The sequence below is a fragment of the Lissotriton helveticus genome, chromosome 3_1 (genome assembly GCF_964261635.1).
Source record: "Lissotriton helveticus chromosome 3_1, aLisHel1.1, whole genome shotgun sequence".
Classification (NCBI taxonomy): Eukaryota; Metazoa; Chordata; class Amphibia; order Caudata; family Salamandridae; genus Lissotriton; species Lissotriton helveticus.
The window spans coordinates 2,041,243,659-2,041,267,772 of NC_136061.1; the positions used below are offsets into that span (position 1 = coordinate 2,041,243,659).

The 24,114-nt window shown below is 48.2% G+C and overlaps 1 protein-coding gene across 2 annotated transcripts in view; it reads left to right on the forward strand.

Annotated features, from left to right (window-relative positions):
* AGBL1 (AGBL carboxypeptidase 1) overlaps window positions 1-24,114 on the forward strand; it is a 4,192,795-nt gene that overhangs the window by 2,581,202 nt on the left and 1,587,479 nt on the right. The window lies entirely within an intron of this gene.

Here is a 24,114-nt window from a genome sequence, read left to right on the forward strand (position 1 = left end):
TCATTTCTCATAAATGAGGCACAAGATTTGTAAAAAAATATTACTATCTGCCGGTGCTCCTGGAAGACAATTTCTATGAACTGGTATCTAGAGAATGCTAAAGTGATTCTGGTATTTTACTGACCTCTGCTGGTCGTTTTCTATCAAGAAAGCTAAATAGTGTCAGTTGCCAGAAAAATTTAAAAAAGAAAGTCCCTCAGCAGAACAGAAAAAAGTCCCTAAGCGGAAGCAGACAAGTCCTAGGGCCCAACTCCAGAGCCCACAAAGTACAAGGACATACACATATAAGTATATCATAAGTATATACTAAAGTAGATACATGTGGTCTTGAATGCTCAACCTAAAAATGTGACTTTTCAGCGTTTGGCGGGTTGAGTTAGGACCCAACTAAATTATGCCAGAGAAATAATTCATAAACAGGAACTGGGCCATTTTAATACATTGAAGTCTACAATCGATGTATGAAAACCAGTCGCTTGTTTTCATATTACAGTCAAGTTTTAACAACACTACTTGCACATGTTAAGAGAATGACACAAGCATTCTCCTATAATAGCATATCAAAGTCGGGTTGTGGTACTACAGCACCTTACAGACAGATCTAGGAGAGCGTGCACAGTGCAAATCTCTATGAACATCAACAGCAAAAATTTGAACAAAGATTAGCTTTTAGCTAACTTTCTGTTTGTATTTTCCTAACAGTGAAGAGATATTGCCTCAAGTTGACACTTTTTTTGGTATTTGTTGCCATTCTAGAGTTCTGTAAGGATGATAAGAATGTAATCTTATCAGACCGTTTTTGATTTCATCTTATCTCACACTGCATGAAAGATGTCAATGTTATCTTAGAGCACTCGGAGAGTCACTGAGTAACTCTCACATTTTTTACAGCCAATAAGTGGATGATAAGCATATCTAGCTGACAATTTCTTACCCTAAAAACATCCTCCTCCCTATAACCCCCCTCACACAATTTAAAAATGGATGGGTAACCATCACTAAAAACTCAACCCAAACAAATCGAGAGTTTTACTAATTCCATCCAAAAAAATCCAGCATCTCTCTTCAAGAGGAGTTCAAATCCTTTTGTCCCTTGCATTGAAAACCAGCCATTGTTAAAAATGCAATAATTGGGTTATATCCTTGACAATTATCTTAAGATTCGAAAGCAAAAATGTGCTCTCCACAAGCTTAGACTTCCTCGCGGCATCAGGAAGAACAAGACTTAAAACTCTAGTCTAGGTACCTCTCCAGACTGGTGTGCTGGGAAATGACTGCATTCCCAAATAGCATCCCTAGTAGTAGAGATCCATGCAGGTGCCCTCTTTGTGACAAGTCACAACAAATGTAATCATATTTCCTCTAATCTTCTACTCTTTATACCCTACAAAGGCTTTCCATCAACACAACAGCCTAATTAAAGACTCCCTGGATCGCCTATAATGGTCTCTAAAATGCCACACCCTCTTATTTGGTTGGTAAGCCGAAGGACTCGTAGTAAACAGGGATTGGGAAATGCAGGAACCTTCTGTTTGCACACCATAAGAAACAGGTATTCTCTGCCAGTAAAACGAAGTTCTAGAAGTCCCTCCCATAAGCGCTTCACAAAATCTCTTCTCTGACCATGTTTAAACATGAACTAATTGTGGCGTGTCTTCCGTTCCACTTTAACAGAAGTTGATTCTCTCCTTTCTGACCCCTACTCTGTATAATAAAGCATCCATCATCATAGCCGATGTGGAATTCACCTCATTGGTCCAGTCGGTCGTTCCCCCCCTGCCTGAGACAGATTGCTATGAATGCAGGCCCAGCAACCCAGTTTTAGGAGGATTCAGGCTGCCCCTGAGATAAACACATGGCAATATTGTGGCCATGGCCTTGCAGTAAGCTGATTGGTGAACTCTTTCATACTCCAGGGGTCAAGTTGGTGGCAGCCCAGGATTATCAGGGGATGCTCCCCCTCCAACTACACTGCATCAGATAACACATCAATTCAGTGGGGCCTGGTGATATGTAAAAGGTGAGGCAGATTTCAACCGATAACCTTTAAGTATTGCCCGGCGTTAGTCGCCTCTCATACCACTCGAAATTATTAAACAAAGAGGCAGGCGCTGGAGACTGGAAGGCAGGAAACAGAGGTTTATTCCGACAGAGCAGAACACATCAAAACAGACAACAGGGTATCTTCTCGAGGTGCTCTAACCGCATCTCTGAGGCCTGGCCTCTCATACACAAGTTTATGGATTTATTGCATGAAACACATTCCTGTCGATGCTTTGAAGTACGGAAAGACATCCTTGGAATCCCCGTTTCAAGCCCGTTCCCACACACATTTACAGTAGAAGTCCCCACCCCGATCTCAATAGGTGATGACTGTCGCGCAGCTGGATATTCCGTCGATTCCCGGAATGTGTGCGGCTGATCGGATCTCATGGGGTGGGGGGTTTCGATTAGTCTTAGATCCTTTGAAGAGGGGCAGCTGCCTACTGTATGGGCAATAAACTGCATCCGCAGGGCTAGGTGACGGCCTGGGATCGGGCCGGACAATCGGGCACAGAGGAAGGGGATTCATCAAAGGATGTGTGATCATGAGAGGGGACGGAGGGAGGTGTTAGCCGGGTGCGGGATGTGGCTCCAAAGCAGGGTCGCACTGAAGGGGTGGTTTATGGTCCGAGCGTGTGAGAGCGGGGGCTGTCAGTGCGCCGGGGATGCTTGCGAGGTCGAGAGAGAGACGCGCTGGCTATCGGCAGTGGGCAGAGAGGCCACGGTATTCAAACTGGCTGCTGCTTACGCACACATATGAGCCTGAAAGGGACAAGATGTCGCCGATAGTGTTTAAGTCGCAATCTAGATTTTAACAGTCCTCCCTTCTCAACATATCTAGCCAGCTTGTCAGTCTATGTCTATCCCCATCATATTACGGATCTCTACATCATACAATGCTTTCATGTGTTCAGCTTCAAAGTCCAGAGTCTTAGGGCAGACGAAGTTAGCAAAAAGTGAGCACAGGGGTGGCAAGCATTGAATACCAAGGCAGAATCCACATATTACAATAATCGGTATCAATATGATCATAAAAACAACCTCCACCCCCTGTCCTTTACAGCACTCCAGAACCAACTCCTAAGCGACCATTCTTCTTGTTCCTGATGAACTTCTGAGGAGAGTCTATGGAGATGTTCAATGGCTTTGTAGACTGAGGGCGAATTGTCTGGTATGTAGGTGCACCAGCTGGACCCAATGATACGGCATGCTCCTCCACGATCCGCTAGAACCACATCCAGAACAAGGCGGTTCTGAAGGGCCACCAGGCGGACCGCCTGAATCTCGGCTGTATTGTTTGTGAGGATGCCAGCTGTAATGTTCATTATCGTTTCGACTGCCTGAGTCAAATGTCGGATGGCACGGCTGTTCGCCATCGGACCCCAGAGTGGAGCAAGTCCTTTTATTGCATCCAGGAATTGTGCTCCAGTGGAGTCAGCTTGTTCAATGTCTCTCGCTCGCTTTTGTCCGTGATGGTTTGCTGGGGCCACATAGGTGGGAGGAAGGACGAAGGCAATGTAGCAGGTACCGCTCCAGCCCTTAGGGAGCCAAGTGTAGGCTTTTGTACCACAGACAAAGTACATGTTCGGAGAGGTGACGAAAGAGGGTGGATCAGTTGAGTCCAAAGTTCTGGTGATGCGGCAAGTGCTGTGGCCCACCAACTGTGTCCCAAGACCTTTGATGCATACAAGGCCCGAGATGTTGACGACAGCTAGGGCTACAGTCAGGGTGGCAGCTGCTAGTTTTTGGAGGTAAGAGAAGGTGGGTCTGGCTGGGTTGTTGAAAACCTGCATTTCAATCCGTTCTTTGGTAGGGATGTCCATGTGAACTGAGGCATTGGATGTCAGAGGGCAGAAGGGAGCGGCAGTTCTTCCTGTTTTGTTCAGCCAGACTTCATGATAAAAGTGCAACATAGTTTTGCCAGAGGTGGCATTATCCCTGTAACTCTCTTGCAAGAGGATCAGCCAAGCAAGGCAGGAACCATGGACAGAGAAAGGTGAAGGGATGAAGGGGATGGAATGTCCAGTGGCATGTGGTAACAGCCCACAGATCCAGCAATTTGTGGCATTGGCGGCAAGGTTGTGTTGATGCAGCAACTGCACGAAGGAGTTGTTCCAAAACTCCTTACGTCTTTCTCGGAGTTGAGGTGAAAGAGAGATCAGATGGTGTTCTTTCATGGTGGTAGGCTGTGCAGTGGTTAGAAATATCTCACTAGCAGGTGCGCTTTCTTCCACGATCCAGAGGGTGGTCATGAGGAGGAGGCAAAAGAGAAGGGCGATAAAGAGTGCAATAGTTTTTGAGCTGTGTAACCTGTCAGTCTTTGGGTTTCTGTAGTGGGTCTTCGGTTATCCGGTTGCTTCCATCATCTTCGTGTCGGGCGCTTCCATCATCTTCGTATCGGGCGCTTCCATCATTTTCAAGGGGCTCGGTAGCGGGCAGAACCACAAACTTCGTTTGGATTCTCTCCTCGCAGCCTTAGTAGTGTTAGGCCACCGCTCTGAGAATTGTAACTTAGTCAGTGGTCTGCTTAGCCGAAGCTCCCTCCTTTCGTCGCAGGTTATACCCTTCTCTGGATGGCACAGTGGGATCGGGAAATTCTGCCAATTCAAGTGTCTCTGTATCAGGGTAATAGCTCAGGGATGGTCGGTCTTTGTTCAGGAGCTCTTCTTGGGTGGCCACGTCTTCGGTCGTCGTCAGGGTTGAGGAGATTTTCTTGCAGTGATGTGCATGCAGCCAGTTCCGTTTCCCTTCCACTCGAAGAGCTGTTCGGGTGGTGATCAAGTCTTGCCAGGGGCCCGTCCACCGAGGTTCCAGACTCTTTGCACGCTGGAAATTTCAGACCAACACGAAATCACCGGGTTGGATGTCGTGTCCGAGGCCCCTGGAATCGTCGGGGATGGCCTGCAGCACCTGTTGATGGATAATAGACAGTGTTTTGGTCAAATTGTACAAATAGTCAGACATAAGGACGTCCGGGACGTCATGAATGGATGTCGGTTTTGGTGCAGACCAGATGCTCATGGGCCAGCCGAAAACGACCTCGTAAGGGGTCAAGTGATGTTTGGTGGGGGTGGAACGCATTGACAGCAATGTCAGTGGGAGAGCGTCTGGCCATTTCAGTCCTGTGGTAGCCACTATCTTTGCTAGTTTGAGCTTCAGTGTGGCATTATGTCGCTCAACCAGCCCAGCAGATTGGGGGTGGAAGACTGCGTGGAACTTTTGTTTTACATCCAACCCCTTCAAGATGAGTTGGATAACCTCGGCTATGAAGTGGGGGCCATTGTCGCTCCACAAAATTAGACAAAGGCCGTAGCGAGGGAAGAATTCTTTCAGTAAGACCTTTGCAGTAGCAATGGCAGTGTTGTCGCGAGTTGGATAGGCTTCCACCCACTTGCTAAATGCGCACACGACAACAAGTACATACTTTAGACCTTGGCATCTTTCTAGTTGGATTTAGTCCATCTGTAGGACTTCAAATGGATGATTGGGGACCCCAAACCCTCCCCGGGGTACGGCAGTTCCTTTCCCAGGGTTGTGTTTCAGGCATATCAGGCACTGTTGGACTAGGCGTTTGGCTGAGTCTGTGATCTTGTCATTGTGCCAAACTTTGGAGACAAGTTCGGCCATAGGGGCAGATCCTATGTGTGCAGGGGAGTGTGCCATGGTCAATATGGAGATCAAGTATGAGTGGGGTAGCAACCATTTGTTCGTGTCTTTTGTCCGCCAGCAGCCTTCATCGTCTTTCAGTCCAACCCGTGCCCATTCAGTCAGCTCGTGAGTTGAGCTCGCCATCTGGATGTCCCTAATAGTTTCCCTAGCGTCCTTCCATTTTTCTGTTTGTGACCTGGTCACATACATGCGTGTCGTTGTCCTATTCTCAGCTGTGGTCCGGGCAGTGATGTCGGCCAGTGCATTCCCCTGCCCAATGATGTCCGTAACCTTTTTGTGTGCCTGGCATTTGATTACAGCAAGTTGTTTGGGAAGGAGGACCGCTTCAGTCAGAGCAGAGACTAGATCTCCGTGTAGGATGGGTGTGCCGTGTGAGGTCAGGAATCCCCTCTCCTTCCACAAGAGCCCGAAATGATGAACCACTCCGAAGGCATACTGGCTGTCTGTGTAAATATTCGCTGTCGTCCCGGCTGCTAGGATACATGCTCGTGTGAGGGCAATCAGTTCCGCTGCCTGTGCAGATCGTTGTGTGATGCGGGCGGTCTCAACTACAGTTCGGGCTGTGGTGACTGCATAAGCAGCTGAGGTAGTGCCATCGGGGAGTTTGATACAAGAGCCATCTACCCATAGCTCTCCGTCAGGATCTGGAAAAGCAGTGTCTCGGAGGTCAACTCTACTCCTGGTCTGTTCGTCCGTGAGGGTCACACAGTCATGTATGGGGGACACATTGGGGTCGTTCTCAGGTAGGGGCAACAAAGTGGCTGGATTTAGCGTGGTGCATCTTTTCAGTGTGATATGGGGTGCAAGCAGAGTCAGTTCGTACCCAGTCAGTCGTGCACTAGTCAGATGCTGCGTCTTAGTCTGGTTTAGGAGGGTGTCAACCACATGGGGCACTAACACCGTAAGGGAGTTCGAGAGCACGGTCCCCTCACTCTGTCGGATAGAGATAGCAGCGGCAGCTACAGCTCGAAGGCAGGCAGGCAAAGCTCTGGCTACAGGGTCAAGAGTGGCAGAGAAGTAGGCACATGGGCGTTGCTTGGGGCCAATGGACTGAGTCAGGACAGACAATGCGCACCCCTCCCTTTCGTGAGTGTAGAGGGAGAAGGGATTTGTGTAATCGGGGGCTCCTAGGACTGGTGCAGAACAAAGGGCGTCTCGGAGTTCTTTGAAGGAGGATTGACACTAGGGGGTCCAAGGGAGCGGGAAGGGGACATCTTTAGCCAGCAGGGAAAGTAGTGGTTTCACAATGAGGCTGAAATTTGGTAACCACTGTCGACAGAAGGAGGTGAGGCCTACCAGGGAGCTGACTTGTTTCTGGGTCTTAGGGACAGGGTTGTCTAGGATGGTCTGAATTCGATCGGGCGTAGGTTTCCTCCCGCCTTTGGACAAGAGATGGCCTAGGTAAGTGACCTGGGGTTGGCAGAATTGCGACTTCTTTTTGGAGACCTTGTGGCCATTCTCCGCTAGGAAGTGCATGAGTTGGATGGTGGCAGTGACTGCGAGTGAAGTGGTGTCGGCCGCCAAAAGGATATCATCGACGTACTGTATCAACACTACTCCATCCGGTAACTGGACTGCGCCAGATGTCTCTTGAGGGTCTGGCTGTAGATGCTGGGACTTTCAGTGTAGCCTTGGTGTGCTCTACAAAATCTATATGAGCGGGATTTTAAGGTGAAGCCGAAAAGGTAGCGGCTGTCTGGGTGGATGGGGATGGAGAAGAATGCGTTCTTGAGGTCGATTACCGTGAAGGTGGTGGCAGTGGAAGGAATCAGAGTCAGAATGGTGATGATGTCTGAGACTACGGGGTACTGAGGTACAACTACTTTGTTGACCTCTCGCAGGTCGATGATGAAGCGGTACACCTTCTCATCTCCCTCACCCTGATTCTTTACAATGGGTAGGATAGGGCTGTTGCAAACATTGCTAACTACTTCCTCTACCACTCCTGCATCTATCAGGGACTGGATGATCTTTACCAATGCCTTCTCGCCCTCGGGTGATATCCGATATTGTGGAAGTTTTGGGAGCATTGCGTCCTGTCGAACAGTTATATGTACAGGGTCAATCATCATGCGTCCTACGTCCGAGTCAGTTTTTGCCCACAGGTACAGAGGTAGAGTGTCGAGTAGGGACAAGTCAGCGTTGGTGATGGAAAACATGCGTGGAATGGGACAGGATCTGAGCATAGTCGGGTTGTCGTGCAGAATGACTCGAACCCCATCTTGTGAACACCTAATAGTAGCTTGGAAATGTTTCAATAAATCAAGTCCCATAATGGCATCGGGGGTGTTGGATGAAAGTAAAAACGTTGTGTCGGTAGTGTTATTTTCCAAGTCAAAGGAGATCAGTGTGGACAAGGGGTTGGTGGAGGGCGTTCCATCAAAACCTATCGATGTCACATGTGAGCCAGACAAGGGTGCCCTCGGAATCAGTCGTTTAGATAACGCGCTAAGTGTTGCGCCAGTGTCTACCAAAAATGGAGACTTTGTACCCAGGACCTTAGCGGTGACATAAGGACCTTGCTGGTCAACACGGAGCTCGACTGGATCCCTCCCTTGCCCTTGGCGGTCCTATGCGAAGTCGCGGGCATTGTCATAGTCAGACTGTTGGTACTGGTTCTGTCGGGGACGGTCAAACGTATTCGGTCTGCCTGATCTGTCGTTGTTGGTGTCGTTTGTGTTCCCTCGTCCCTGTCCTCTATTTCTTGGCTCACTCGCTACGTCTCTTGTGTCCCTATTTTTGATTGCTTCTAGCCGAACCGGACACTGGGATTTCCAATGACCAAATCCTTTGCAAAACGCACACTGGTTCTCGTCGATGTCTGTACGTCCAGCGTGGGGTGTGGATGTACGGTCTCTAGGGGGTGGATTTCTAGGAGCATTCGATTGGTAGCTTCCTTTGTACTGTTCCCTTCCACTAGTCACCCCTTGCAATTGAGCAATCATCACCCTTTCCTTCAGGTCCTTTTTCTTTTTCTCAGTCACCCTATCGTTCTCATTCTTTTGATGCTCATAGTACTGGGCCATCTGAAGGATAGCCGCGGGTTTGGAGGCTGCCCAACTACTCTCACTAGTCTGTAGTTTCTGTGAGACTTCCTGCGACAGACCTTTGACATAATTCTGGACAAACAGATGATGTCCGGTTGCAGTGGTCATGTCCTGGCCGCTGTAATCGGAGAACACCGTCTCAAACCGGGAGAAGTATTCTGATACGTCTTCCTGGGGTTTCTGGCGGCAGGCTGTTACTATCGACCAATCCACCTTCTTTTCTGGGATCAGGGTTTTCAATTTCTGGACGATCTTGTCCGGGAGGTCTAGAATGGATTTTAAAGGTTTCTGCCCGGGCTCTCGTTGCCTATCTATGCCATCGAGTTGTGACCAGGTATGTCCGAACAGCTCAAGGTGGTCGACTTTCCGGATTTGCTTCCACACATCAGCTGGCAGACATAGCCCGAAAAACAACTCGATGTCCGCTAGGGTCATAATCGTCGAACCCAAGGCTGTGCCTAATTCAGTGTAAAAGGCGGTGGGGTTCTTTCGTAAATCAGGCAAGGATTTTCGGAAAGTCAGGATGTCTTGCCGATCCCATGGTTGGTGGACCCAGTTATAGACTACTCTCCCTCTTGCATCTTGGTGGTTAATGTCATCATGCGTTCCCTGTCCTCTTGGGGGAACCCAGTAGGGGGCGGCCTCCTTTATAGGCATCATTGTGTTAGCTTTTTCTGTTTGGGGTTCGGTCGCTACAGGAGTCGTAGCGCTAGTTTCTAGTCTCTGTTCAGTGAGGTGACGGAAGACTTCAAGCGTACGCGTGAAGAGGTTCGTCACATCACACTCGCCTTCATTCCCAATGTCAACTTTCCTATAGAGAGTCGTTAACCTCTCAGGACCTTTATCTTGGTATCGATCCTCATAGGCATTGAGGGTATGATAACAAAATCGCACAACAAAGTGTCGTCTGTGGCTATTGGCATATGAATTGTACATATCTGTTATGTATTCCTCACTCTCTTTTCGTTCCACCAGTGTCTTCCCTATCTTATCGATCCCTACTCGTTCGTCTTTGCTTAATCGGTTCATTCTAGTGGAATCTTTCCTTCTAGTTTCAGGGTCATCTAGTGTTACTGTTTGCGCCACGTTGAGTACAAGGGGTTTGTCCGGCGCTGAGGCCGTGAGGACCGAGGTCCTGGCACTATTCTCACTCGTACTTGGGGGCTGCGGGTGTTGTACTAAGGTGTGGGAAGGGGCGTATGGAGGAGGCATGTAGATTATTGGGGGACCTAGTAATAAATCATCGTTCGCTCGTTGTTTCGAGGGTATCTCAGGGTAGAGCGTAGAGGGTGTTCTAACGGGACACTGGCCCGATGTTTCGGACTCTTGCTTCTGTTTGGCTTTCTGTCTCTCCTTTATCTCTTCCTCTAACTTTCTAGCAGCTAGGTGAGCTGCTTTTCGTAGCTCTTTCTCTAATCTGACTTTGTTTCTCTTTTTCCGTTATTCTGCTTCTTTGCGCCACATGCCGAGGCTGTCGAGCATAGTGGGCGTTGTCCTATTGTTACGAAGGGCTGTTTCCAGCACGTTTATTTTATCGTCATCAAAGGATCCTATCAGTGGCCACTGACTTTCCTGATCCTTTCTTGTATATTTATGCCATAGTTTACTATAAGCTATGGCGACTAGTCCATATTTAGTGAACATTTCCTTATTAGGGGTGCCTTCCAGTGGAGCTGGATGGTTCATCTCTAATAAGCGGTCCGGGCTGAACCAACTACCAATCACTGGGGAGAAGATAGGCATGACAGATTACAGAGGGGGACAATGGTCTGCACTATCTATCTTTTCACTACTTGCAAAGACTAGACAGAATATTTCTATTCTACGTTATTTGCAAACAGGAATACCTCAAAAGAACCAGCTTCGAACAACCAATGTTCGGACAATCAATCAGTCAGTGGGGAGAAAAATAGGCACGACAGATTACAGAGGGGGACAAAGGTCCGCGTTACCTATCCTTCACTATCTGCAAAGGAAGAGAGAATATTTATATTCTTCCCCGTTTGCAGGCAGAGAATATCTCAAAAACAATCAATGAGCAATACTAGTATTTTCAGACAGTCAGACAATCGTTTTGCAATTTGTCGTGTTACACGAAAGGTCGTGTAACACGACAAATTGCAAAACAAGGACAGTTTCTCGTCTTCCGCTTCCAGCGCCCGATCGTCCTCTATTCTCCGTAATTGCCGCGGCACTCCTGATGGTTCCCAGTCAGGACCGTAGATCACTCGAGAGAGGTCTGTTCGGAACCGGTGAAGTTCGGATGATCGGCTGCCAGACGAGGGTCTATCGGGCAGGTGCACTTCCCGATCGTTGCAGTCGTTCACTCTGTCGTCAGGACCTCTCCCACTGGATCCACGTGTCGCTGATGGGCCCCCCGTTTGGGACGCCAATTGTAAAAGGTGAGGCAGATTTCAACCGATAACCTTTAAGTATTGCCCGGCGTTAGTCGCCTCTCATACCACTCGAAATTATCAAACAAAGAGGCAGGCGCTGGAGACTGGAAGGCAGGAAACAGAGGTTTATTCCGACGGAGCAGAACACATCAAAACAGACAACAGGGTATCTTCTCGAGGTGCTCTAACCGCATCTCTGAGGCCTGGCCTCTTATACACAAGTTTATGGATTTATTGCATGAAACACATTCCTTTCGATGCTTTGAAGTACGGAAAGACATCCTTGGAATCCCCGTTTCAAGCCCGTTCCCACACACATTTACAGTAGAAGTCCCCACCCCGATCTCAGTAGGTGATGACTGTCGCGCAGCTGGATATTCCGTCGATTCCCGGAATGTGTGCGGCTGATCGCATCTCATGGGGTGGGGGGTTTCGATTAGTCTTAGATCCTTTGAAGAGGGGCAGCTGCCTACTGTATGGGCAATAAATTGCATCCGCAGGGCTAGGTGACGGCCTGGGATCGGGCCGGACAATCGGGCACAGAGGAAGGGGATTCATCAAAGGATGTGTGATCATGAGAGGGGACGGAGGGAGGTGTTAGCCGGGTGCGGGATGTGGCTCCGAGGGAGGGTCGCACTGAAGGGGTGGTTTATAGCCCGAGCGTGTGAGAGCGGGGGCTGTCAGTGCGCGGGGGATGCTTGCCAGGTCGAGAGAGAGACGCGCTGGCTATCGGCAGTGGGCAGAGAGGCCACGGTATTCAAAATGGCTGCTGCTTACGCGCACATATGAGCCTGAAAGGGACAAGATGGCGCCGATAGTGTTTAAGTCGCAATCTAGATTTGAACAGATATTCTAGTGAAGCCTCTGACACTCTTGGAAACAGAGAGTACTTTCTGACCTGGAACAAAAGGAACAAAGGCAAGAGGCTTCCTCGAACCATCACAGTCTCTGATAACCCCCATCGAGTCCACGAACCGCATCTGCAAACAGAAACACACTCGCTGAATTCATGGGTCCTAGTTGTAGAGGGCCACAGTTGATACTAGAGGACTGAAGATCATTCATTGTATGCCTTATTGGCTGTATCCACATTGGTGGGAAAGTGCAGCATGCTGAGGTGTGATTGGCAGGCCCAGCACCAATTGCCCCTCAGAGCAGATCATGCATCAGCAAAAAGAGAGGCGAGGAACTGGGTCAACAGCTTTGCCCCCCTGCCCTACTGCAACGATTAAAAGGACATTTTCCTGACCCATCCATCAGCCAGATTGGTTTCAGCAAGTGTGAAAGAGTGGCAAAAGTACAGTGTGAACTCATGTAATCTGTGCTCAGAGAATGTGCTTCAGAGAATTCGCCCTTTCAGGAGGAGGAGGTGCTCCTGCTTGAAGGCCGTTACATAAACCCATTACAATTCCTAATGAGGACAACCCTTTATGCATGAGGCTGGGGGTGTGCTGGAGGACCCCTACCCTAGAGGAAAGTACAATGGGGCTCTACCATCTTAATATTGGAGTTTACTTTAGATGATCACATGTCTAGCAATAACCCCAGATTGAGAGAGCTTGGAGAGCCTGCATGATGAGACCTCCATGACTTCTGGTGGTTGTGAGTATGCACTATAGCTTGCACACTTGATCAAGAGTCCAGGCCAAGTTAGCACATCACATCCAGAACTAGAGTCCACAGACAACTGATTGCAGCAATGCCAATCACATGTAAGTAGAAGCAGCCCGCCTTAGAGGATGGCTCATCAATTTATTCTCCCCCCCCGGTACTCAATCATTCATTGATACAGCTGGCTAACTCACATCCCTAAGCATCGATGAGGATTGTAGCCTGAGGCCCATGAATCTATAGGACGTGTTGAAGATCACCTGGTTGTACAGTGCTGATGGTAATGACAGTGACTAGGAGGTACAAGGAACATAATATAAGGGATCTTTTCACAAGTAGCATTTCAACAGAAATGATGTTTCTCGCAGGGCATGACTAGGAATAACTAGTGACTCACAAATGGTGTTGAGTATCAGTTGCTCCAACTCATGGTGGATCCAGTCACCCACCAATTCATGGAAGAGCTCTTCGCTGGCATTAAGGAATACATAGCAAGCCTAGGAAAAGACTTACAACTAAGAACTCCACAATATAAAAGAAGATTTTTTAAAACTATGTCAAACAGTGTTTGTTCTGGTGGAGCACAGGGATGATAACAATGAAGAGCAAGACCTTATCAAACAAGAGATCATCCTTTTGAATTGCCCTCTAGGGAAAGCCTAATGATCTGGAAAACAGGTCCAATATGAAAAACATTATAGTTAGAGGCATCTCAAATGGCTGAGAGAGCAAGGACCTGGATTGATATATGCTTGAGCTTTTTCACAGCATTCTTGGCCCAGTTGGCCCCGAAGTAATTGAACTGACATTACTCATCATATCATGACCACTCATAAAGCTGGTAAATCTGCTCCTAACATTTTCACCAGAGTGCATGTATATTCTAGCAGAAAGAGAAACTAATGGAAGCAGCAATATGGAAGGGCAACATCTATTATGAAGGCATTAAAGTAAAAATATTCCAACAACTTTCTCATGGTTACTGTTAGATATGGGGTCCTTACCCTGTCCAAGTAGGGACCCTTCCTTCTAGTCAGGATAAGGGAGTTACACTTCCAAAATAACCCCTGCTCACCCTTTTGGTAGCTTGGCTTGAGCAGTCAAGCTTATCTCAGAGGCAATATGTAAAGCATTTGCACATAAAACGCAACAACACAGTGGAATGGTGCTGTGTGTGATACCCTCAGGTCGCTGTGCAGGCAGTGGTGACTGTGTTCATTGGCATCGGTGAGACCAGGGCTGTGGTGCGAAGTGGGGCGGGCTGCTAGTTTCAATGCTATGAGGTCGCAGTGCAAGCAGTGGCGGCATCATTGCTGAAGTGCTGTCATTGGTAGCCCAAGGCTGCAGTGCAAAGTGGGTTGATGCAGTGTGCGGGCCCACATGACACAATGCAGGCCGCTGCATTGGGTGATGATCTGGAGTAGATGGCATGGGCATCAGTGTACCAAAGCTGCGGTGTGGGACAGTAAACTGCTTCATATACCTTACGAGCAGTGCCCCGAGGCCACAGTGCAGGCAGCGTCATCATCATCAGCTTGGAACATAATCATTGGTGATACCAGGGCGGCGCTGTGAAGAGAGGTGGTGTGCAGTGTCCACAGGTCATATTAGAAACAGTGGCAGGTGACAGTGTTGGGTTGCTTCTTTCCTCTGTGGCAGCTGAAACAGAGAGTTCCTGGTGTAGGTACCCAGAGGAAGGCGAAGATTTGGTGTGCCTGAGACTTCCAACAGGAGGCAAGCTCTTTTTAAAAGCCTTTGGAGAGACTTCAACAGCAGGATTTAGGAAAGTTCAGTCCAGTGCTTTCACTGCTCAAGACAGAAGCAGCAACTGCAGGCCAACCCAACAAAGCAGCAAACAGCAAACCGGTATTACTCCTCCTGGCAGCTCTTCCAGCTCTTCTTCTAGGCAGAGTCCTTAGTCCAATAGTGTTCTCTTGAAGTCTTTGATGTGCCTGAAACTTCCAACAGGAGTCAAGCTCTACTTTAATCCCTTTGAGATCCTTAGACAGCAGGATGCTAACAAGAGTGCAGTCCAGTACTCAAGAAAGAAGCAACAAGTTGCAGGCCAACAAAGCGAAGCATGCAGCAAAATGGCAGTTCTTCCTGACAGCTTTCCAAGCTCGTCTTCCTGGTAGGTTCCTAAGTCCAACAGTAATCTAAAGTTCTGAGGTTAGGGGTGTGGCCTAGATGGAGGACAGATAGGATGTGTTTCCCGGTCCCTCTGTCCTCGCTGTTGCCCGGCCTTCCCGCCTGCCCATTAATGTGACCAAGGCGAGGGGCTGAGGGAGCAATGCTGTTGCTGTAGACAGCGTAGCCCCCCGGGGCACTATGATTCCTGCACAGAGCCATGAAATCAGTGCGGCCTGGACTGGATGACACTGGGCCTGCTGAGGCAGAGTCCCCCATTATCAAGCAACAATTGATGGAATACAATATAGACACTATTAAATAAAATTATAGGCACCAATCTGCGCTATAATGAAAGGCGTGTCCAGCCGGACACTGATTTAATCAATCTATACTACTATTATAAAGAGAGAACACACACCTTTGAGTCAGGTAAACTCGGGAACCACAGCGCCAATCCACACACCCGATACATTGTAGAAATTGTCAGGGTGTGCAGATGGACATAGGCTATAAAATATTTTTAAAAAACGTACATTTAAAAATATAACTTTTAAAAAAAAGTAGTGCCCTGAAAGTAGCGCCGGCCGCGACGCTGCTCTGGCCGCGACGTAGCGCTGGCCGCGACCTGCGTCATGACGAGGAGGAGCGGCGGACATGGAGCGGCGGTGAAGTGAGGAGCGCGGGTAGAAGCGGCGGCTCAGGTGCGTCATGGTGAAGAGGAGCGGCGGACATGGAGCGACGGTAAAGTGAAGATCGCGGCAAGGAGCGGCAGCTCAGGTAATGTAAATGCTGATTGAAATCAGGACGGGAGGGAGTCAGGGTGGGAGGGAGTCGGGGCGGGAGGGGAGCGGGTGTGCACAGAGGGACAGGCGGGAGGAGTGGGGGCGGGAGGGAGGCGGGGCGGGAGGGAGTCGGGGCGGGAGGGGGTCGGGCGGGAGCGGTTGTAGTGCCCCCAGCCCCTTTCTGCCCCAGGCAATGCTGGGGCGGGCTGCTAGTGATAAGATAAAGAACAAATAGTGTGAACAATAATACAGTGGGACACAATCCTGCATCCAGGACATAGAACAAGGCAAAACACAACACTTATTTACAAGGGTGGGGAATTTCTCAGGCAATTTCAAAATTAGTGAGACGCTAGCAAAGTAAATAAATCAAACTAGCTGCACTCATGTAGTAAACACAATTGGGTAACACAGTGGAGAACTAGTGTGTAACTACATAAACTGTCGACGGCGTTTCAATCCTGTTAAAAATAAAGGATCATCATCAGGACTAACATTGTATTGCCTGAATATGCAAGCCTGTGGGGAAGTAAGGGAACAAAGAACAAAAAACAATGTTTTAAAACCTACAACCTGTAGTTTGCATCATAGATGATTCCAGGCCATGCTTTAAGTGACGAACTTCCAAACGTGTGTGCCAATGTGTCGTGACAGTCAATCCATATAAAAAACATTTGTGACAGTCTATGGTGTTTGGATAGTGCCAGTGGTAATCGGGGGTGCGGGGGTCAGAGCGACAGGGGTGAGAAGCCACCAGGGCAGGCAAGGTCGTATCTGGCCGCACTGGGTGATGAACGTGTTATTGGATCCACGGGGAATTGCGTAGTGTGTACGCTGGAGTTAGAGATCAAGAGGAGGATAGGGCGTCTCATCCAGCAGAGGTTCCTATGGAAGGCGGGAAGAGCGTGATGATAATGGAGCCATAAGCTGACGTAAACGGCAAGGTACAATTATAAATACATACCTTGACCTTGTGGGAATGCGTCAGGGCTACTGCAGGTAGCTAATGGTAGAAGTTGCACAGTCAGTAATCAGGGTCTGTGAGACATAATGGAAGGCTCGTGTCAGCACGGACCAGGGACGACCAAGGTGATAATTGGGATAATTGAACTGCGGGCTTACCTAGAGTGAGCGGTAATCAGAATGACCGCATGGAATAAGGCCGATAGGTCTTGGTAGGATTCCCAATTATTGGGGGCCAGAATAAGTCTTGGTAGGTTTCCAAGTATATCGGGAGCCTGTAAGGAAAACAACGATGTTGGAGCTGCGAGAACCGGACATGCAAAGGGACTTCGCAGTGGGCAAGCTTACCTTAATGTTCTGGATCGAACATGTTGAGGCCGCTGCAGGGCACGATCACACCAGTCAAGCGGTTGGCGACAATAGCGGGAGCAAGATATACGCTTACGCCATGTTGGTAAGGGCAGAAATTACTTGCTACACCTAATGATCAATATGGTGGCCATCTTGGGAGGGAAAGAAGGATAGCCAGGTCATGGTGCAACCGGAGCGGCCATCCTAGAAGAGTAGGAAGAGCAGGGTATTGTGAAGAATTAAGGAATTAACCAGTAAAACAGGGGTTAAATTACCCTATAGTAAATGAAACAACAATTCCCTGCATTGTGGAGTTCCAGGGGCAGCCGCATTACGCTGTCACCTGCGCACCGACCCGCCGGTGTGGTTGTTTGCCTGAAGCCTTTGATGGGACCCCTTCGATTGGCCCCTGGAGGAAGATGAGAGCTGTGGTGGACCCCGCTTCTTGGTACAGTGGGGCTAGCTGAGGTGAACTTTTCCGGGGAGCTGGGGCGACCTCACGACATTGTAAGTGGGCCACAGTGGACTTCTTCTGTGGGGCCCGTGTCCCGCCTGATTGGCTGGGCCCACCTTGTCTGAGTTGGGGGTGGCCTCGTGCCTAGCAGATTAGAGACCTGAAGAGACTCAGATTGGAGCGGAAGCCCCGGGGTAGTAATGTGGCCCAGAGTGAAGCCCTCCTGGACCTCAGAGGCTGGTGTTGGAGCAAAGAAGGGCTCCTGCAATGACTCCAACAGGTGGATCTGACTGAAGCTTGGATCACAGTAGTGCTGATGCTCTTTGGAGAGTGCTGACTTTCGGTATGGAGGGACACTGTATCAGGTATGTGGATGGCATTTCAGACACAGCTTGCCCCAGTAGGTGTCTGTGGGGGAGTCCCATAGCCTACCAACAAAAGAGAGCCCACTCCCTAGCTGGGAAGACCACGGATGGTTGAGGCTGGAATAGTAGAAGCTGCAGACCCAGGGGGGTGGCCCAGGGGACACTTGACACCTGATTATTGACCCAGACATAAGCAGCTAGATGATGTCCACACGCAACAAGAAGGTGGGTACCCTCAAGACATGTTCGTGAAGACTGCAGGTCCCTAGCTTAGCGGGGGCAGACGGCACCCCTCAGAGCAACCACACCAGATAAAAAGGATTTAGAGGCCCCGGACATACACCCATATTTGGAGACCCTGTTTGCCTCACTGAGAGATCAGCTCCTGATGGCAAAGATAGCTGGTGCATGAGCTGCAATTGGTTCAACATGATGTGACAGACATTAGAGATAGAGTGGATGCGTTAGAAAACTATGAGACTTCCTGGGATGAAGAAATAGAGCAATTGTAACATGAAATACTCAGTCTATCAGATCAACAGTTAGTCCTACAGGCCAACACTGAGGATCTGGAAAATAGATCTCGATGGAACAACATACTAATAGAGGGGGCCCCACAGGAAGCAGAAGGAGAAGCCTATGTCTCTGCCTTATTCACTCAAATAATTGGGGACACACAGAAGCCTCAGAGATTCGACTGGACAGAAACCACAGGGTGGGCCACTCAAGTCCCAGAGAAATACGGTCTACAGATATCTTGACTTGTGTTCATGACTTACCCTTAAAGGAACAGATCCGCCGTAGGCCCGTGAATCACCGCCAGTGGTCATATATTACATTTGTTCCAGGATTTCTCATCCACCACACTCCAGAGGAGACAGATGTTTCATACTATTACAGAATTTATTAGGGAAAAAAATGTTCCATACTCCTGGGGGTATCCCTTCTGAATCATCTTTCGATGGCATGACCAGCTTCATCAATTTCGCTCCCTCTTAGTGGCATGTGAGCTGTTGCAGATGGAGGCTCAGGAGGAGCCCAAGCTGGGGTTGGTGCCTGTGGGGCACAGAGTTGCAGGCACCCAAGATTGAGACGAGCCATTGCTGGGGCTGGAAGGGCCAGGCCTGACTCCACTGTGATTGCCTCAGAGAGAACGGCTCTGCTGGAAAGGCTATCCGAAGATTCTGTATCCAGAGACCCTGCCTGAATATGCTGCACCTTTATCCTGTGGGGCGGTGTTGGGGGTTGAAGATGGTTGGGGCGGGGGGGCTGCATTGGGCCTTGAAGTGAAGGACACCTGGAATGAGGTTGGATACTCTAGACCCCTCCTTGTTCCATGGCCACTGGTTTGTTTCATTTTTTGTTGGGGTATTGTTTCAGGGGTGCTCAACAGTAGGTCTTAGCCATTTAACATTTTCTACATCCGGGGAGGACGAGTCATTTCTACTGTTAAACGGGAAGGAGCTTTCCTTGAACTAGGATGCAGGTTTCCCACGTGAAAGAATTACAGTATGGTATCTCCACAAAACAGTCTGAGAGTTCTGAATCTCAATTTTAAGGGGCCCAATACCCTATTAAATGACAAGCTAGCCTCTCTTATTTAGAACATACACGTGCTGATAATTGCATGTTACAAGAGACTCACCTATTAGCAAGTGATTGACTTAGACTAAAGTCCAGGGTCTTTCCCCAACAATATTTCTCCTCCTCAGCATATAAGGCAGTAGGAGTAGCAATATTATTGTTGCGCTCTTTCTTATGGAATTGGGGTAAAAAATAGCAGAAATTAGGGACCGTATTTTGATTTATCGCATCCATTTTGGAGCACATAGATTGATGAATAGGATCCCTGTAAGTTCTCGTGCAGGGCAGTAGTGGACACTATGACAATGCGGCCAGTGGGTTTTGCTTGGGGGGACCTTAACCTAGTTTTTCATGATGAGTTGAGACCGCTCAGCCCAGAGGCAGGGCTCAGCAGGAGCTATTACTGCAGGCAGTGCCCTGTGTCTCCAGGACATAGGATTGAGGGTTCTCGGGCAAAATAGCCATCAACTAACGCAAGATTATACCTTTTATTCCGATAAACATATATCATACGCCCAATTGAATCATTCCAGGGTTCTTGAGATGTTCAGTTGGAAGTCAACTCAGTGAATATAGAACTTCAATCACTGTCTGATAACTCTTTGCTGGACATTACACTCCCGCGCATCACACTACCATATATACCAGGCGGCATCGGGAGACTCTCCTGTGATGACCCAAGGTAGTCCATCAAACAGAGAGGGCAGCTAGGGATTATTTGAAATTTAATTACACCCCTGGTATCGCTGAAGGCGGTGATACTTGGGAAATGTATTTATGTTCATCTCAGCTGCAGACAACAATGTAGGGAGAGACAAATGTGCACAATTAAAACAGCAGGCTGAGGACCTAGCATGCATCCATCACTGCACAGGGGCCCCTAGAGTGTGGCGTCAATTGGAGGCTGCCTGTAAACAACTAGCAAGGTAGGAGCTAGATAGCGCAGAATACTCTATTCTCCACCTCAAATACTCCTTTTATGTAGGGGGGAACAAATGAATAAACTCAGGGCCGAACTTCAAGCTACCACGGTGGACTCCTTACTGATGGAAAAGGGAGCCCTTGTTGAGGGGGATGGGCCTGAGGCGGCAAGGTACAAAGGGCCTCATTTATGAAAAGTGACGCATCGCTGCGAGAAAACAGCGATGCGTCACTTTTCATTGCGCCCTCCTTGCGACCCCAATGATGCGTCATATTTACAATATGACGCATCATGGCGCAAGGAGTTACAGATACATCAGTATTTCTGACGTATCTGTAAGTGCAAAAGTGACGCATTGCTGGAGTGTGTCACAAAAGTGACGCAACTCCAGCAATGCATCCTTTCACATGGGGCAAGCCCCATGTAAAAGGGCCTGCGTCAGTCTTACGCCTGCTGTGCGGCAGGCGAAGATTTTGACGCAGCAGCGTCCTAAAAGTGACACAGTGAAATCTCATAGATTTCACTGCGTCACTATTACGAGGCTTTTTGCGGGGGAACGCCCCCTCTGCATACATTATACCTGACGCAGGTATAATGTAGCGCAGGTGTTTACAAAGTGACGCATCTGCTTAGATGCGTCACTTTGTAAATAGTGCGCAACGGGAGGCATGTTTTACGCCACCGATGCGTCACAAAAAGTGACGCATCGGAAGCGCAAAACTGACGCAAGGCCTCATAAATGAGGCCCAAAGAATTCTATAGACCCTTATTCTCTGCAGGCTCTTCCTGCCCCTAACATAACTAACTATTTGGGAGAATTCCAAGTGACTCGCTTGACAGAAGAGCAAGCAGGGGGACTTATAAGGGTCCAATAAGAATAGAGGAGGTCATATCAGTGATCTCTAGGCAGAAACCCCTTAAATCACCTGGCCCAGATGGATACTCAGTGGCCTTTTATAAGGTCTTCTGTTTGTCCATAGCGCCTCTCCTTACTAGAGTATTTAACTCCATCACAAGTTGAGCCTTGCTTCCTCCCTCAATCACGAAAGCTTCCATTGTGGTCCTAGTGAAACCATGCAAAGAAGAGCAGCAGTGTGGGTCCTATCAACCCATTTTCCTCCTAAATGTTGATGCTAAATTATTTACGGGCATATTTGCAGCCCGCCTCGCACCCTTAATGCATAGATTATGCAGACAACACCAAATGGATTTTACATCTCATAGACAAAGCCAATCCTTCCAAGAGGGAAGTCATGCTATTTTCCATTTATGCTGAAGAGTTATTTGACCGCATTCACTGCGGCGCTGGCTCACTTTAGCTTAGGGGAAAGGTTCATTGCTGAATTCTTTTGCAATAATGGAGAATGAAAGGCCTCAGTAAGAGTCAATGGGAGAAGCTCAGCCCAATTTCCCATACATGGCTGCATGCGGCAGGGGTGCCCCTTGTCCCCTCTACTGTTTGTGCTACATATGGAGCCCTTTGCCCAGAGGGTCAGGGATAACCCAAACATCAGAGGGGTAAGCTTTGGGTGTGAGGAACATGTAATTACATTGTACATAGATGATGTTATTGTTTCCCTGGACAACCCTCGAGAGGCCCTGTCCAGCATTTTAGATGACGTGAGACACTTAGGAGCAGTGTCAGGATTCCATATGAATCATGCTGAATCACAAGCCTTAGACCTCACAGTCTCACCAAAAGTAATGGAATGCTTGACCCAGAATCCCTCATTCCAATGGGTTTCAGGAGCTATCCCCTATCTGGGTATACAGCTGGCCCTGACTATCACCTGGGTCACGTCCCTTAACTATAAGGATTTAACTAGGAGGGTGAAGGCTGTCTTAGCACATTTGCAACTATATCCCCTTTCCTGGCTGGGATGGGTCCCCATCCTTAAAATGGCGACTCTACCCATGATTCTATACACCTTCCACACACTACCCCTACAGCCCCCATCAAGGACATTTCAGACTCCACAGGATGCACTGTGGCATTTTGTGTGGGCTGGCAAATTATCACGCATGAAATGCAAACGCAGTTGGCGTCCCTCGATTGAGGAAGGTCTGGGAGTCCTATGCCTATTGAATTACTTTCAGGTGACACAACTTCATTATTTAGTAAAGTGGTCTTGCCCTGAGTCGGAGACGGCGTTGCTGTTTATGGATAGAGCATTGATAGGAACAGCTTTATGGAAGGTTTAGTTTCTGGCCCTCACTCACCGCCCCATAAATCTCTACTTATCCTTGATCACCACACCTACCCTGAGGGTTTCGGTAGTCTGGCCACCCAGAGAGGCCTTACGTGGTTTCTATCCCTCTTAACTCCAGTTGTGGCAAATGGAAAATTCACCCCAGATCTGGACAGCACACTGTTCCGAGCTTGGCAACAAGCCGGATGTCGATCTATAGGCCACTTTTTTGATGGCCCATCATTTGCCTCCCCGCTTGCAGACTATGCTATCACAGAAAGGGAGGGGGTTTGATATACACAGATCAGTCGCTGGCTAATGCAACCGGCAAATAGGGAGGCTGCACAAAGACAACTGACAAAATTTGAGTGTTGGCTTCTCAGCAATAACTCAGATAGGTGCATCATTACCGAACTCTATGGGATACTGCTGGTAAACATCCTTTACAACAAAACTTTTACAACACACTACCATTAGAACGCGGTCATTACAACGCAAACCATTACAACGCATTGCGCTGGGGGGCGCTCTAGGATAGGGAATAGGTTAATTTACTATCCAATAACCTTCCCTAGTGTCCACGGGGACTGGAGTTGGAATAGTAAATTAAACTATTCACTATCCAACACCCAAAAGTGCTATGCGTTGTAATGATATGCAATGTAAAAACCACGTTGTAAAGGTATGCGTGGTAAAAGTATGCGTTGTAATGTCATACATCCGATACTGCTACATGAGGAGCCTAGGTCAAAGTCCCCTGCGCTTGTCCAGTGAGAATTGGAACTTTGGATGACAAATGTCCCCTAAGGAATGGTAGGCTGTTTATTACTGTGCACAACATACAGCATAGATATTGCAAAGAAAATTGCCACTTGCTGGTACATTACCACGGTTTGCTTGCATTGAGGGAATCCAGCACGTAGTGATAGATGCTGGATGCATTGCGACTCCATCACAACTTTGGTTCATATCCTGTGGGAAGGCCCTAGAATAACGCAGTTTTGGAATGAGATCCTGTCTGACATTGACACTCACTTTAATACCTAGCTGCCCAGATTCCCCTCATACTTCATATTTAGGCTATCTGGTTTTAGGTTTAAACCTATTACAACAGATAAAACCCCACAGAAAGAAAAAGAGCCATCACCGGTGAAAACATATAAACACTGAAAAACACCTTCACAACCACAAACTAAGTGGCATTGAAAGAAAGGAAAAGATGAGTGAAAGAATCATTTTAATTTCCTTCGGAAGGGGCCAGTACAATGTAACTTTGTTATACAAGGCAGCAGCAAGAAAGACTTCTCTAACATTATTCTGCTTGAGTTTTGTTGTTTAGGGATGTCACTAAATATTGTCTCTTCTTCCTTCTGCTTTTTCAGTTTTGTGGTCTTTGGGGATGTATGACGTTACAACGCATACTTTTACAACGCCTACATTTACATCGCAAGTTTTACAACGCATACCATTACAACGCATAGTGCTTTTAGGCGCTGGATAGTGAATAGTTTAATTTACTATTCCAACTCCAGTCCCCGTGGATAGTAGGGAAGGTGTTGGATAGTACATTAAACCTATTCCCTATCCTAGATCGCCCCCCAGCGCAAT